A 12,289-nucleotide genomic window follows, 5' to 3' on the forward strand; every position below is an offset into this window, starting at 1 on the left:
TGTATGTCTTCTACTTAATTAGCACATCCTTTCCAGAAAACAACTTCTCCCAATCCACGCATTCTTGATCCTTTCTCATTTCCTCAAAATTAGCTTTTCTCCAATTTGGACTCTCAACTATAATTAACTCGAAATTAATGGTATTATGATCACTGGACCCAAAATGTTTCCCTATACATTCTTCAGTCACCTGTCCTGCCTCATTCCCTAATAGGAGATCCAGTATTACACTCTGTCTAGTTCGTTCCTCTATATATTGACTTAGAAAAATTTCCTGAACACATTTGACAAACTCTAAGCCATCTATCCCTTTGGAGTTTGGGAGTCCCAGTCAAGCAGCATGGTTGGCCTAGTGGTTAGCACAGCACCTTTACAGTGCCAGCGATCAGGACTGGGTGTCAAATCTCATCCTGTTTGTAAGAAGTTTGTATATTATCCCTTTGTCTGTGGTGGTTCTCCTGGGGGCTCTGGTTTCCTCCCACCATTTGAAAAGTACTGGGGAACTCGTGGGCTGAAATGGCCTGTTACGTACTGTATGTTTAAATTTAATATGGTTCCATGTGGTCCACTTTGTCTGGCTGCTATTCCACTTCTGTACTTGCTCAGAGAACCCTGGCATTGGAGTCTCATTTGCAACAGGTGACTGTGGAGTCTCCTCCCACTTCGTTTTACCTGACTTTACCCTTTCCTGCTGAACCTACAGCCAGATGTGAGGCCATTTACCTGTTGATACACTCTAATGTGACATTCACTCGACCCAGCAGTATCCAAAGCAGCATACTTGCCTCTTGTCTATGGGACTGCACTCCTCCTCATAGCCCTCTCCCCCACCATTTTGTTCAGTCTCTTTCTTTCTCCATTTATATTATAATCATGGAACATGGAGTGAAACGTGAAAATCTACAAACGGTGTAATTGTAGTAAAAACACAATGCTGGAGAAACTCAGCAGGTCACACAGCGTTATTTATGTCGCAAAGATACACAATGGACTTTTCTGTCCTGAGCCCTTCATCATGTTGATCATGTCTGTATTTGGTCCATATCCCTCAAAATCTATCCTATCCATGCAACTGTCCAAATGTTTCTTAAACATTGGGATAGTACCTGCCTCAACCAAGTCCTCTGGCACCATAAGTAAAAACACAGTGCTGGAGGATTTCAACAGGTCAAACAGTGAACTTTATATAGCAGAGATAAAGATACATAACCAATGTTTTGGGCTTGAGGTATTAATCAAGGAGGGAACAAAGTGTTGGCAAAACCCAAACAAAATGTTGGAGGGGAGAGGGGAGAAGCGCAGTTCCACAGGCAAGAGGTAATAGATGTATAAGGGAGGGAGTTCACACCAGCAAACAGAGAGAGGGGGATGGCTCTGTGAATGGAGAGGAAAGGATTGGAGAGCTGGAGGAAAGAAGACAGAGGTATGGGTAAGAGAGGAAGACTGGGAGTGGTCTAGGGTGGTTAGACATACGATTTTAGGCCGGATAGTCTGACTTTTGAGCACTCTGTCCTCCATCTAGTGCCACTTTGAGCCGGATGTTAATTTGACCTCCATTTGGGGGTTTAGGGGCAAAAAGGGCAAGGGAGGGGGGCACTTACCATGTTAAATGCGGCATCCTGGGGTCCGTAGACCATGCACGGCCATGTTCCTTGCACGCATGTATTGGAGTACTAGCATCAGTTGCTTCAACATGAGATATATGTGTTCTATCGAAGGGAGGTAAGCCACCCGCCCTTCTGGTGAGAGAGTTCTTGAATGGCAGTTTGTGCCCCCTCCACTCTTTTTGGAAATGGCCACCCGAGAGTGGTCAAGCAGAAACCTATATTAATGGTCTATGTTAATGCTATCTGTTGGAGACTGCCCAGATAGAATATTAGGGGTTGCTCCTCCATTTTAGGGGTGGCCTTAGATTGACAGTACATGAGGCCATGGACAGACATGTCAGTGTGGGAGTGGAGCTCAGAATTGATGTGGACAGAGTGTAGGTGCTCAGTGACACATCCTCCCAGAATGCATCAGCCTCTCTGATATAGAGAAGGCCACAACACGAGCACCAGATGCAGTCACTGACTCCCACAGATTCACAAGTGAAGTGTTGCTTCACTTGGAAGGACTGTTTAGGGCGAGGGAAGAGGAGCAGCCTACAACATAATCCCACCACCAGCCACATCTTCCCCTCTCCTTCCCGCTCCACCTTCTGTGGGGACCATTCCCTCTGTGACTCCCTTGTCCACTCCTCCCTCTCCATCATTCACTGCCTTGTCACCTTTCCCTGTGGCCACAGGTTGTGCCAGACTTATGCCCATATTTTTTCATTCTTGATGAAGGGCTAAAGCCCAAAATATTGGTTAGAAACATATCTTTATCTTTGCTATATAAAACAGTGTTTGACTTGCTGAGTATCTCCTGCATTGTGTATTACTTCAATCACAGTGTCTGCAGACTTTTGTATTTTACCTCAGGCATCCTGTTCCATCTACTTATCATCCTTTTTGTGGGGGGAAAATAGGTTCCCATCAAGTTCTATTTAAATCTCTCTTCCCTCACCTTAAACCCATGTCCTCTGGTTACTTATTTCCCCTACTTTGGGAAAAAGACTGTGTTCACCTGATCTATTTCTCTCATGATTTTTTAATACCTCGATGAGAGTACCCCTCATCCTCCTGCACCCCATGGAAAGAAGTCCCTGAGGCCTGGCAATATCCTCATAAATCTCTTCCATATTCAGCTTGGCAACATATTTCCTGGAGCACGATGACCAAAAATGAACAATATAAATGGGGCCTCATCAATGTTGTAAATAGACAATAGGTGCTGGAGTAGGCCAATTGTCCCTTCGAGCCAGCACCGCCATTTATCGGATCATGGCTGATCTTTCCCTTTCAATAACCAATCCCAGCCTTATGCCCATAACCCTTAACTCCCCTGCCCACAAGAGCCTTATCCAACGCTCTCTTAAATCTGTGACAATGCATTCCACAGATCCACAACTCTCTGGGTAAAAATTTTCCTTACTTCTGTCTTTAATGGCCTTCCCTGTATCTTTAAAATATGCCCTCTATTCCTAGTCTCCCATCATTGGGAACATGTGCTCTGATTTCACCCTGTCAAACCCTTTGATAATCCTAAATACCTCAATCATGTCTCCCCTCATTTTTCTAAACTCCATTCGCATATAATCCCAGTCTTTCTAACCTATCCGCGTATGTCAATTCTGCCATCCCGGGAACTAACCTTGTAAATCTGTGTTGCACTCCCTCTTTTGCAAGTATGGGAACCAGAATTGGATGCAATACTCCAGGTGAGGTCTCACCAGGGCCCTGTTCAACTGCAGGAAGACTTCTATACTCCAATCCCCTCTTTATGAAAGCCAACATACTGTTCGCCTTCTTCACCACTTGCTGAACCTGCATGCTAGTTTTTCAATGACTGGTGAACAAGTATGCCCAGATCCCTTTGCATTACCCCACTCCCTAGCTTAACACCATTTAAATAATATTCTTCTCTCTTGTTTCTGCCTCCAAAATGGACAACCTTGCATTTACTCACATTAAACTTCATCTGCCATTTCTCTGCCCACTCCCCTAACCTGTCCAAGTCCCTCTGCAATTTCCTGACATTCTCCTCGCACTTCACACTACCACCCAGTTTAGTGTCGTCTGCAAATTTGCATATGTAGTTATTAATCCCCTCATCCAAATCATTTACATAAATGATAAGCAACTGAGGACCCAGCACCTATCCCTGCGGGACCCCACTCGTCACATTCTGCCATCCAGAAAATGACCCGTTTATCCCAACCCTTTGTTTCCTATTTTTCAACCAATTATCTATCCATGACAGCATCCTACCCCCGATTCCTTGTTCCTTGATTTTGCTAACTAGCTTCCTGTGTGGGACCTTATTAAAGGCTTTCTGGAAGTCCAAGTACACCACATCCACTGGCTCTCCTGAGTCCATCCTCCTTGTTATGTCCTCGAAAAAGTCCTGATTAGTTAAGCAAGATTTCCCTTTAAGGAACCCATGCTGACTAGCACCGATTCTATTATTCCTTCCGAAGTGTTCTGCTATTTCTCCTTTAATGATGGATTCCAATATCTTCCCCACCATCGATGTCCGGCTGACTGGTCTATAATTTCCTGTATTCTCTCTCCTTCTCTTAAAAAGTAGTACAACATCAGCCACTAGTCTGCAGGCACTTCCCCCGAATCTAAAGAACTTTGGAAAATGTTGACCAGTGCTTCCACAAAATCTCTCTCAGCACCCTGGGATGCAGCCCATCAGGCCCGGGGACTTATCAGGCCTCAGTTCTAACAATTGGCTCACAACCACCTCCAAAATGACCTCCCAAATTTAATACTCAGTACTCTGACTGATGAATGCCAGTATGCTGAAAGACTTTTGACCACTCTGTCTCTCTGTGATTCCACATTCAAACTACAATATACTTGTACTCCAACACTCTCCTGATCCTTACTGTTTTGGTATTACCCTTGTAAAACTTCCCAAAATGTAACATTTCTCTTGGATTGTCTTCCTAGTAATCACCCAACTCCCTGTAGCCAATACTTTAGATATGACCATATCACTATAACTGCCATCTATGACCTTTGCTTCCTTTTGGATAATCCGGACTTCAACCAATTCCATCTTCAGTTTATTAACAGTTTCATTGAGGAGCTGTAGCTGGATGCACTTTCTGCAGATGTCACTCCCCAGTGATGCTGAAAGCACCTCTAATTCACACATCCTGCATTGTAAAGTTGAATCTTAAATCAAATCTTATTTTCAGAAAGAACATGAATTGGCTAAGACATACAGCATGGTAACAAGTGTGATAGAGTATTTAGAGGTGGTTTTGGAGGAATTGTTAGAGCAGCTTGCATACACACATTTAAAAAAAAACCAGAATATTTACAGGACTTTTGCAGAATGCTTTTTGCAGGAGGCAACCAAGTATTGACAGCAGCTTGCCTGGGAGAGCATGTGATCTTTACAGGTAGAGGAGAAGAATTTTGCTCTCAGAGAGGGAGGGTGTGAAACAGAGAGAGGAGTCACAGAAATTATTTCCAGAAGGATAAAAATGGAAAACTTTGGAAGGCTCTCTGGTCAAAGGAGAAGACTGGCGGTGTGAAAGGTGACCTGAAGGAAAGAGGATCATCTGGAGAACCCTGAAGATGGCAAGTTTCGTCAGCAAGACTGATTGAGAAGGAATCAGTTGCAGATGTCCTGGAAAAGGAATCTCTCTCTGAAAACCAGCAAAATCCCTTCTGAGTGGTAACCATTTGCCTGTTAAGCCCCAAAGACTGGTGAACTTTGTTAATGCTAACTTCTGTGCACAGTACAAGAATTGCCTGCAACCAGTGAGATTGGACTGTGAACCGAAGAACTTTTCTAATCTTAAATATACATGACACATACCTGCACTTAGTATTAGAGGGGGGATTAAGTAGTTAGGTAGGTTAAGTAATAAGTTGAAATTCAATTCTGTTTTCTTGTTCAAATATAATTAAAAACTAATTTTATTTAAGTAACCCTGTGTTGTGGTGCATATCTATTGCTGCTGGAATTTGGGGTCCTCTGGACTCCGTAACACAGGCCTTTCTGGCTCATGAGCCTGTGCTGCCAATTAGAGCCCTGGTATGTTTTGAAGGGTGGGCGGAAACCAGAGCCCTCAGGGAGCACCATGCAGAGACAGGGAGAATGTGCAAGCTCCTTTCAGTCAGCGCTGGATTCGAACCCTGGTCCCAATCACTGGCACAGTAACATTGTTGCGCTAACTGTGCTGCCTGATGGCAATAAATAAGTCTGCTTGTGAAAGCAATTAAACTTTGTTTCTTAAAACTAATCCTTTCTTAAAGAAAAGTTGCAGATTCTGCAAATCTGAAATAAAAATGAGATGTTGAAGATGATCATCAGTTTATGTAACATCTGTATAGAGAGGAACAAACAATTCACATAAATGGTCACTGAACTTTCCTACTTTCTAGGTTTTCACATAAATTTTTCCTGATCTAGAACAAGAGAGCACAACAAAATATCAACAGGAATAAAGTTGAACAATAAAGTCTGCTTATGCTCTTCATCAAGAATAAGAAAAAAAACAGACAGTTGCCAGAATAAAAATGTGGGGGAAATGGAGGGAGGGAGGGAGGAAGGGCATAGGATAACAAGTTAGAGGTAATGGTTGGAAGGGTAAAAATAGCTGCGAAGTGATGGGGGAGAGGACAGAAAATAGTTTTCTCATTGGATAAGGAAGGGAAGGGAGTGGGGAGTTGGAGGAAAGGAGACAAAGTATAGGGAAAGAAAGACACTTAGGGGGAGTTAACAGAAATTAGATAAGTTGGTGTTGATGCTGACTGGTTAGAGACTTCCAAGATGGAAATCAAGGTGGTGTTCCTCCCATTTGCGAGTAGCCTCAGATTTGTAGTACGAAGCCATGGACTGACACGTTGCTGTGGCAATGGTGTGTGGAGTTAAAATGGTTGGCCACTGGGAGGTCCTTGCAGACAGAGCGAAGGTGATCAACAAAACAATCTCTCAGTCTTTATCCAGTCTCTCTGATGTAGAAAAGGCCATATCGGGAGTACCATATGCAGTAAATGACTGGTATAAATTCACAAGTGAACTTTTGCTTCACCTGAAAGAATTCTTTGAGGCGCAGAATAATGATGAGGGAAGAGGTGGAATCATAAGTATAGCACTCCTTGTATTCACAGGGATAGATACTGAGGGAGCTATTAGTGGGAATGGAGGAATGGATGGGGGAGACCCAGAAGGACCAGTACTGATGGGAAGGGGAAGATTTGTTCGATGATTGAATTCCATTGTAGGTGGCAGAAATTGAGGATGTGACCAATATGTTGGAAACGGAGGCAGGTTGGATGGTAGGTGAGTACAAAGGGAATCCTGTCATTGTTGCATCGGTGGAGGGGGAGAGTGGTTGGAAGGGGCCAGTGGTTGGAAGGGGCCAGGGCAGATGTGCGAGAAATAGAAGATGCGGGTGAGGGGCCTGTTAAAGACAGTGGAGGGGAAGCCATATATTCTGAAGAAGGACATCTCAGATATAATAGGAACTGGAGTAAGCTACCATGCCCCTCAAGCCTGATCTGCCATTTGATATGATCATAGCTTATCAGCCCAAGCCTCAAGTCTTCCTGTGTGCCAGGTTCCTGAAACTTCAAAACATTTCTTTCACTTTATGATGAGCTAACTTTTAAAATAGTCTTCAGTAAAGAATTCCACCCATTTACTGCCTTTGCAAGAAGAAATTTCAATGAACTTGGTTTTAGGAACAGCACCTAATAGCCTGAAAATGCCTGAGGTTGTTTGATCTCAGAAGCTAAGCGAGCACCTGGTTTCTGTGAGGGGCGCTGGGGCAACTCTCTGCCTTATGGTAGACAAAAGTTAAAGAATTTTATTTATGTTGCATTCTAAATGTAGTATTACGTGACAATACTGGAACCTTTACCTAGTAAAAGCATTTTGATATCTATCCTATACCCCTTTTAGAAGCTTATTTCAGGAAGATCAACCTTCCTTCTTTAAAAACAGGTAGGAAAAAAATAAAAATTCAACATGATGGAGAAACTCTCTCCTCCCATCAATAAGCCTAATGAATAGCCTGTGTCCAATGCTATTTTTTTCTTAAGTATCCTAAGCTGTGTGTTGTACACCAGGTGCAGCTGCACAATAGCCTGCAACATTGCAACAAAACTTTCCTTATTTCTAAAGTTCAGCCCTTTTGGAATCTAGGACAGTATGCTATTTGCCATTAACTTGCTGCATCTGCCTACTAACTTTTTTTGTGATTCATGCACATGAACACCTCAATTTTTTAAACTCATTTGCAATCCCTTTCCATTGAGATAATTGGCTTTTGATTTCTCTTACCAAAATCCATGAATTCGAACATTAAACTCCGTTCCGCAAGTTTCAACCTGCTCACTCAACCTATCCATATCCCATATCAATAATCACAATATCCTTATCAGAACATGCCCTGCCACTTGGTTTTTGTGTTGTAAATTGGCCTTGCATAAATTATTGCTGTAGACATTCTATTATATACTGTTCACAAGATTCTTTTGTTCAGTTTGGAGAATTTGTTTATCTGAGTAGAAATAAGAGGGCCTGAAAACATTAACACAATTGAATATTATCATTCACTGAAAATCCATTAATAAAACATATCGTCGTAGTGCTATCTCTCTGTGGGTTCTAGTTTTATAACACAATATATTATGGTGAATTCTCTCTTCGTTTGATGAAAAGACATCACCTCAAACATCAGTTCTATTTGTCGCTCCACCGATTTCTGACTTGATTTTCACCATTTCCATTTTATTTCCCAGACTTTAATTTTTTCATCCTGTAGGATTGTGTAAAGTGCCTGCTGAGAGACCTGCTGCCTCACAAATCTTTGCATTAAAGATTACAAATTGGGAAGAAAAATCTGGCATAGAGCAAGAGAAAATGAGAATTGATGGAGTCTGTTACCAAGTTAATTCACCATTTCAGAGGAGGGAATGAAATTACATAGTCCTAATTGAGTGGTAAACTTTTAGTGCTTAATTTTGTTGCCTAATTTGAACTCTCCACCCAACTAACATTTTCAAAGTTTGCTTCATTGACCACCTTTAAATTATTATTTAAATTAAATTAACCTTTAAATTAATTTTAACTGTTGGTCACGAGGGGGCAGCATTTAATTAATTTAGATGTTACCGGATTCAAAATCAAGTGACTGGAAAACCAAAATAAGCAAGTTATCTGGGCTGTTGGGTTGAAACTCAGTGCAAGATTAAATGAATGCAGCAGGGAGGCCAAGCTTTTTTGACCCTTCAAAGAATAAACGGGAAAAGAAACAAGAATAAGCTATTGTGCCACAGGCAGATGATGAAATTCAAGATCCCCACACATAATCTCTGTCTGAACCTCTGAAATGTTAATCCCTGGGTAGAATTATTTGAGCTGTAGATTGCATTTTATTATCTTAGTAATGTCAGTGTATCCAACAATACCTATTTGTGCAAGATATTTCTTGCTGAATCTTTGGAGAATAAATATGCTTCAAGAAACATTTGATGATTATTTGAAAATAGCTAGAAAGCTTTGCCTTGAAAAGTTGTCATTTTGCTTCCTGACCAAAATTGGCTGTGATTTGTTGTGGGACTGTCAAAATGTGCTAGACATTTAAGATGATTAGGTCCTAAGCTTTCAACTGCTTTCAATTATTCAATCCATTCCTTTCAGCAGAACATTTTAAATGGGGAAGGTGTTCACACTTGGACAATGAAAATTCATTTTTATGAACGGTAGTAAGCCTGTTGGCAGTTTCTAAATATACATATTTGATTTTGGTTTGCAATTTGAGTGCTGTTGGCTGACTTTCCAGAGATGGGGACTGTAATTAAGTCAATCATATCCTTGTATCACTTGGCAGTTTTGGGGTTCAATATTCTATAATTATGGATTTTAGTGCCAATTTTTTTTGATAGCCTTAAAGTTTAAGGCTGAAGCTGAAGGGAGCAGCAAGGGAAGAAGGGTGTTTTCTTCATGGCCTAATTTACTGAACAATTGTAAAGCTCTCATGACATTAACTAATTAAATGGAGACCAGGAATCAAGCTTGGAGTATTTTCCTCCTTGTGCCTAAGTAATGCACTGCCTTTACCAATTGACTAGTTCAGGAAACTTGATTTTCCCCCACCCCCTTCCCCCAAATAAAGCAAACTATTTTGTTTTCTCCAAAGGAAATATTTTTCATTTAGATCCAAGATGTTTAAATTTAATGAGCTCATCAGTCAGAAATGAGAAGGGCTTGTTCTTTGCACAGTGCCATGGTATGATTGTCAAGCACAATTGATAGAATGTTTCATTTGAAACCAAGCATCAACAACAGGATCTTGAAGTTTCAGCTAGAGATTGAAGAGCAGGTTTAGTAGTTTTGTAGGATGGAAACCGGCCCCTTGGCCCAACTTGACTACATAAGTTCCATTTTCCTGTGTTTGAACGGTATCTCTGACCCTTTCCTATAAGTGTACCTGTCTGAACATTGCAATTGTTCCTGCCTTTGTTGTTCGCACTTATGTTGCAACTACTCTAAATAGCCCTGTTATTCCAATGCCGGCCATGTATGACACCAAAGTAATTTGACCTGTGTGTTATTTATGTGTGTGTCATTAATAATCAAAATGGGACTTTGGGTTACAGTAACATAATAGTTAATATGGGTCTAGAATTCAACTTTCGTTGTGTGGACCCTGATTCAGATTCGTCTAAGGGACCAGGAAAGTAATTAAATAGATTTGGAATGAAAAAGTCAGGATCAGTAATTGGTGTGCAAGGTTATTGTATTTACTAATGTCTATCTTTATTCTCCAGACAGAGTGGCCACTCTCAGAAATGGCCTAACAAGCAGTCAGTTCAGGGAACAATCAAGAATGGACATAAAGTGCTAATGTAGCACACATCATCCAAATGAATCAATAAAAATAAATGTTGAAACATAGTCATAAGATTTTGGAGTGGATCAGAAGCTTCCACAATAGTACTGTGGTTAGCTTCTCCCAAGTTCTAAATGGGTGTGCAATAGGATTCAAAAGTAATGAAAAAAGCTGGTAGCTGATTGCTGCAATTACCACATATGGTAGTCCAAAATGGATAGGGTCCGAAGGGGCACCATGTACAAGTCACCAGACAATGGGGGCAAGGGCTGACCCAATGTGGCCCTCATCCTGATGACCACCTTCATCTGTGGTTACATTAGGGGACTTTGCCACACCATCCATCCTCGTGGAGAAGTTTTTCTAGAGCAACACCTTCGACACAAGGCCATCAGGTATGGAATGTCTTGCAGAAACTGAGAGACGAGGGCTTCTTGGACCTGGTGGGATGGTTCCCTGAGCAGACTCTCCAGGTCATCTGGTGAAATGCCACATCTCTAGGGCTCACAAACAAGCACCAGGACTTGCCTGGGGGCAGTGAGAGAAGCCCTCCAGGTCAGATCCCCTTCTTGTAGAAATGGAACATCACTATCCACACATGTTGTGGATCCACGCATGGGGTGGAGACTGTCGCCCATCACTTTGCTGAATGCAGATTCGCAAAGAGTATGTGGAGAAGGATGCAAGGGTCCTTATTACCGCAGCGGCAGTGTGACAGAGTGATCTACGGGCTGTTCCCAGGGACATACTCAGAGTCAGACATCCAGAAATGTTGGAAGACCATCCAATTGGTGAAAGATGCAATTTGGTCTGCCTGCAACTTGTTGGTCTTTCAGCATACTGAGATGTCGGTCCAGGGATGGTGCCGACTGGCGCATTCCAGGCTACAGGAGTATGTGCTGAAGGATTCACTGAGGCTTGGTGCAGCTAACGCGATGGGGCTATGGGGAAAGGCAACAGTCTTGAGTCCTTCCATCACTGGGCATAGTGGAGGTGAGACTGAGGGGAAGTCCCTCAACCAATAAAGTGGGGAGAAGCGACAAGGTCCCACAGTGATGGTAATGGAGTAATGTACAGATATGATTGACATTATTGGATGTAAAAAGAATTTGAAAAATTTTCTTGTTTGTATTGTGAATCGAGTATATATTTTGTTTTTTAAAAATCACCACCCCTCGACTGCAACAAAGACCCTGGTTGAGACCAAGACCAGGAGGAGTGAGGAAACCCCAAATATATCCACCTCCAACAATCAAACCCCAGCCACGAGGCTGGAGGCCCCTCCTGATGCAGGGAGATGCGGAGGAAAAGCAGCAGACAGTGAGGAAAAGAAAGAAAACCGAAAAAAACCCATGAAGAAACTGGCCACCGACGCTGAAAGCAGTGGGAAGAAAAAGATCAACCTTTTGTCATTTGACGATGAAGCCAGTGTGATTGCCAGAGAAAGCACCAAGATGGAGGGGAAAGAAAGGAGGACAATAATTATGAGTAAGCCTGACTGTAGGGTGTTCAGCACCCAGCAAATTCCAGCTCCAGGAGACCGGAGTATAGAGGTATAGAGGTGTTGCCCAAGTTCTGATTGACCCCAGGTCTGGGAGAAGCCTGTCAGGAGATGGAGGAGCAGGAACTCAGCTGGATCTCCCCCCAGCAACATCACCACCATTGTCCAAGGAGATCATACTCTCAGAAGATCAACCCTCTTCCTGAGCCTGAAATCTTTAGAATTTAGATTTAGATACTGCACAGTAACAGGTCATTTCAGCCCATGAGTCCATGCGCTCCAATTAACCTACAATCCCTGGAAGATTTCAAATGCTGGTAGGAAACCGGAGCCCCAAG

The 12,289-nt window shown here is 42.4% G+C and overlaps 1 protein-coding gene across 13 annotated transcripts in view; it reads left to right on the forward strand.

Moving 5' to 3' along the window:
* ehbp1 (EH domain binding protein 1) overlaps positions 1 to 12,289 on the forward strand; it is a 561,098-nt gene that overhangs the window by 92,994 nt on the left and 455,815 nt on the right. The window lies entirely within an intron of this gene.

This window comes from Narcine bancroftii, chromosome 4 (assembly GCF_036971445.1).
Source record: "Narcine bancroftii isolate sNarBan1 chromosome 4, sNarBan1.hap1, whole genome shotgun sequence".
In the NCBI taxonomy this organism is placed as follows: domain Eukaryota; kingdom Metazoa; phylum Chordata; class Chondrichthyes; order Torpediniformes; family Narcinidae; genus Narcine; species Narcine bancroftii.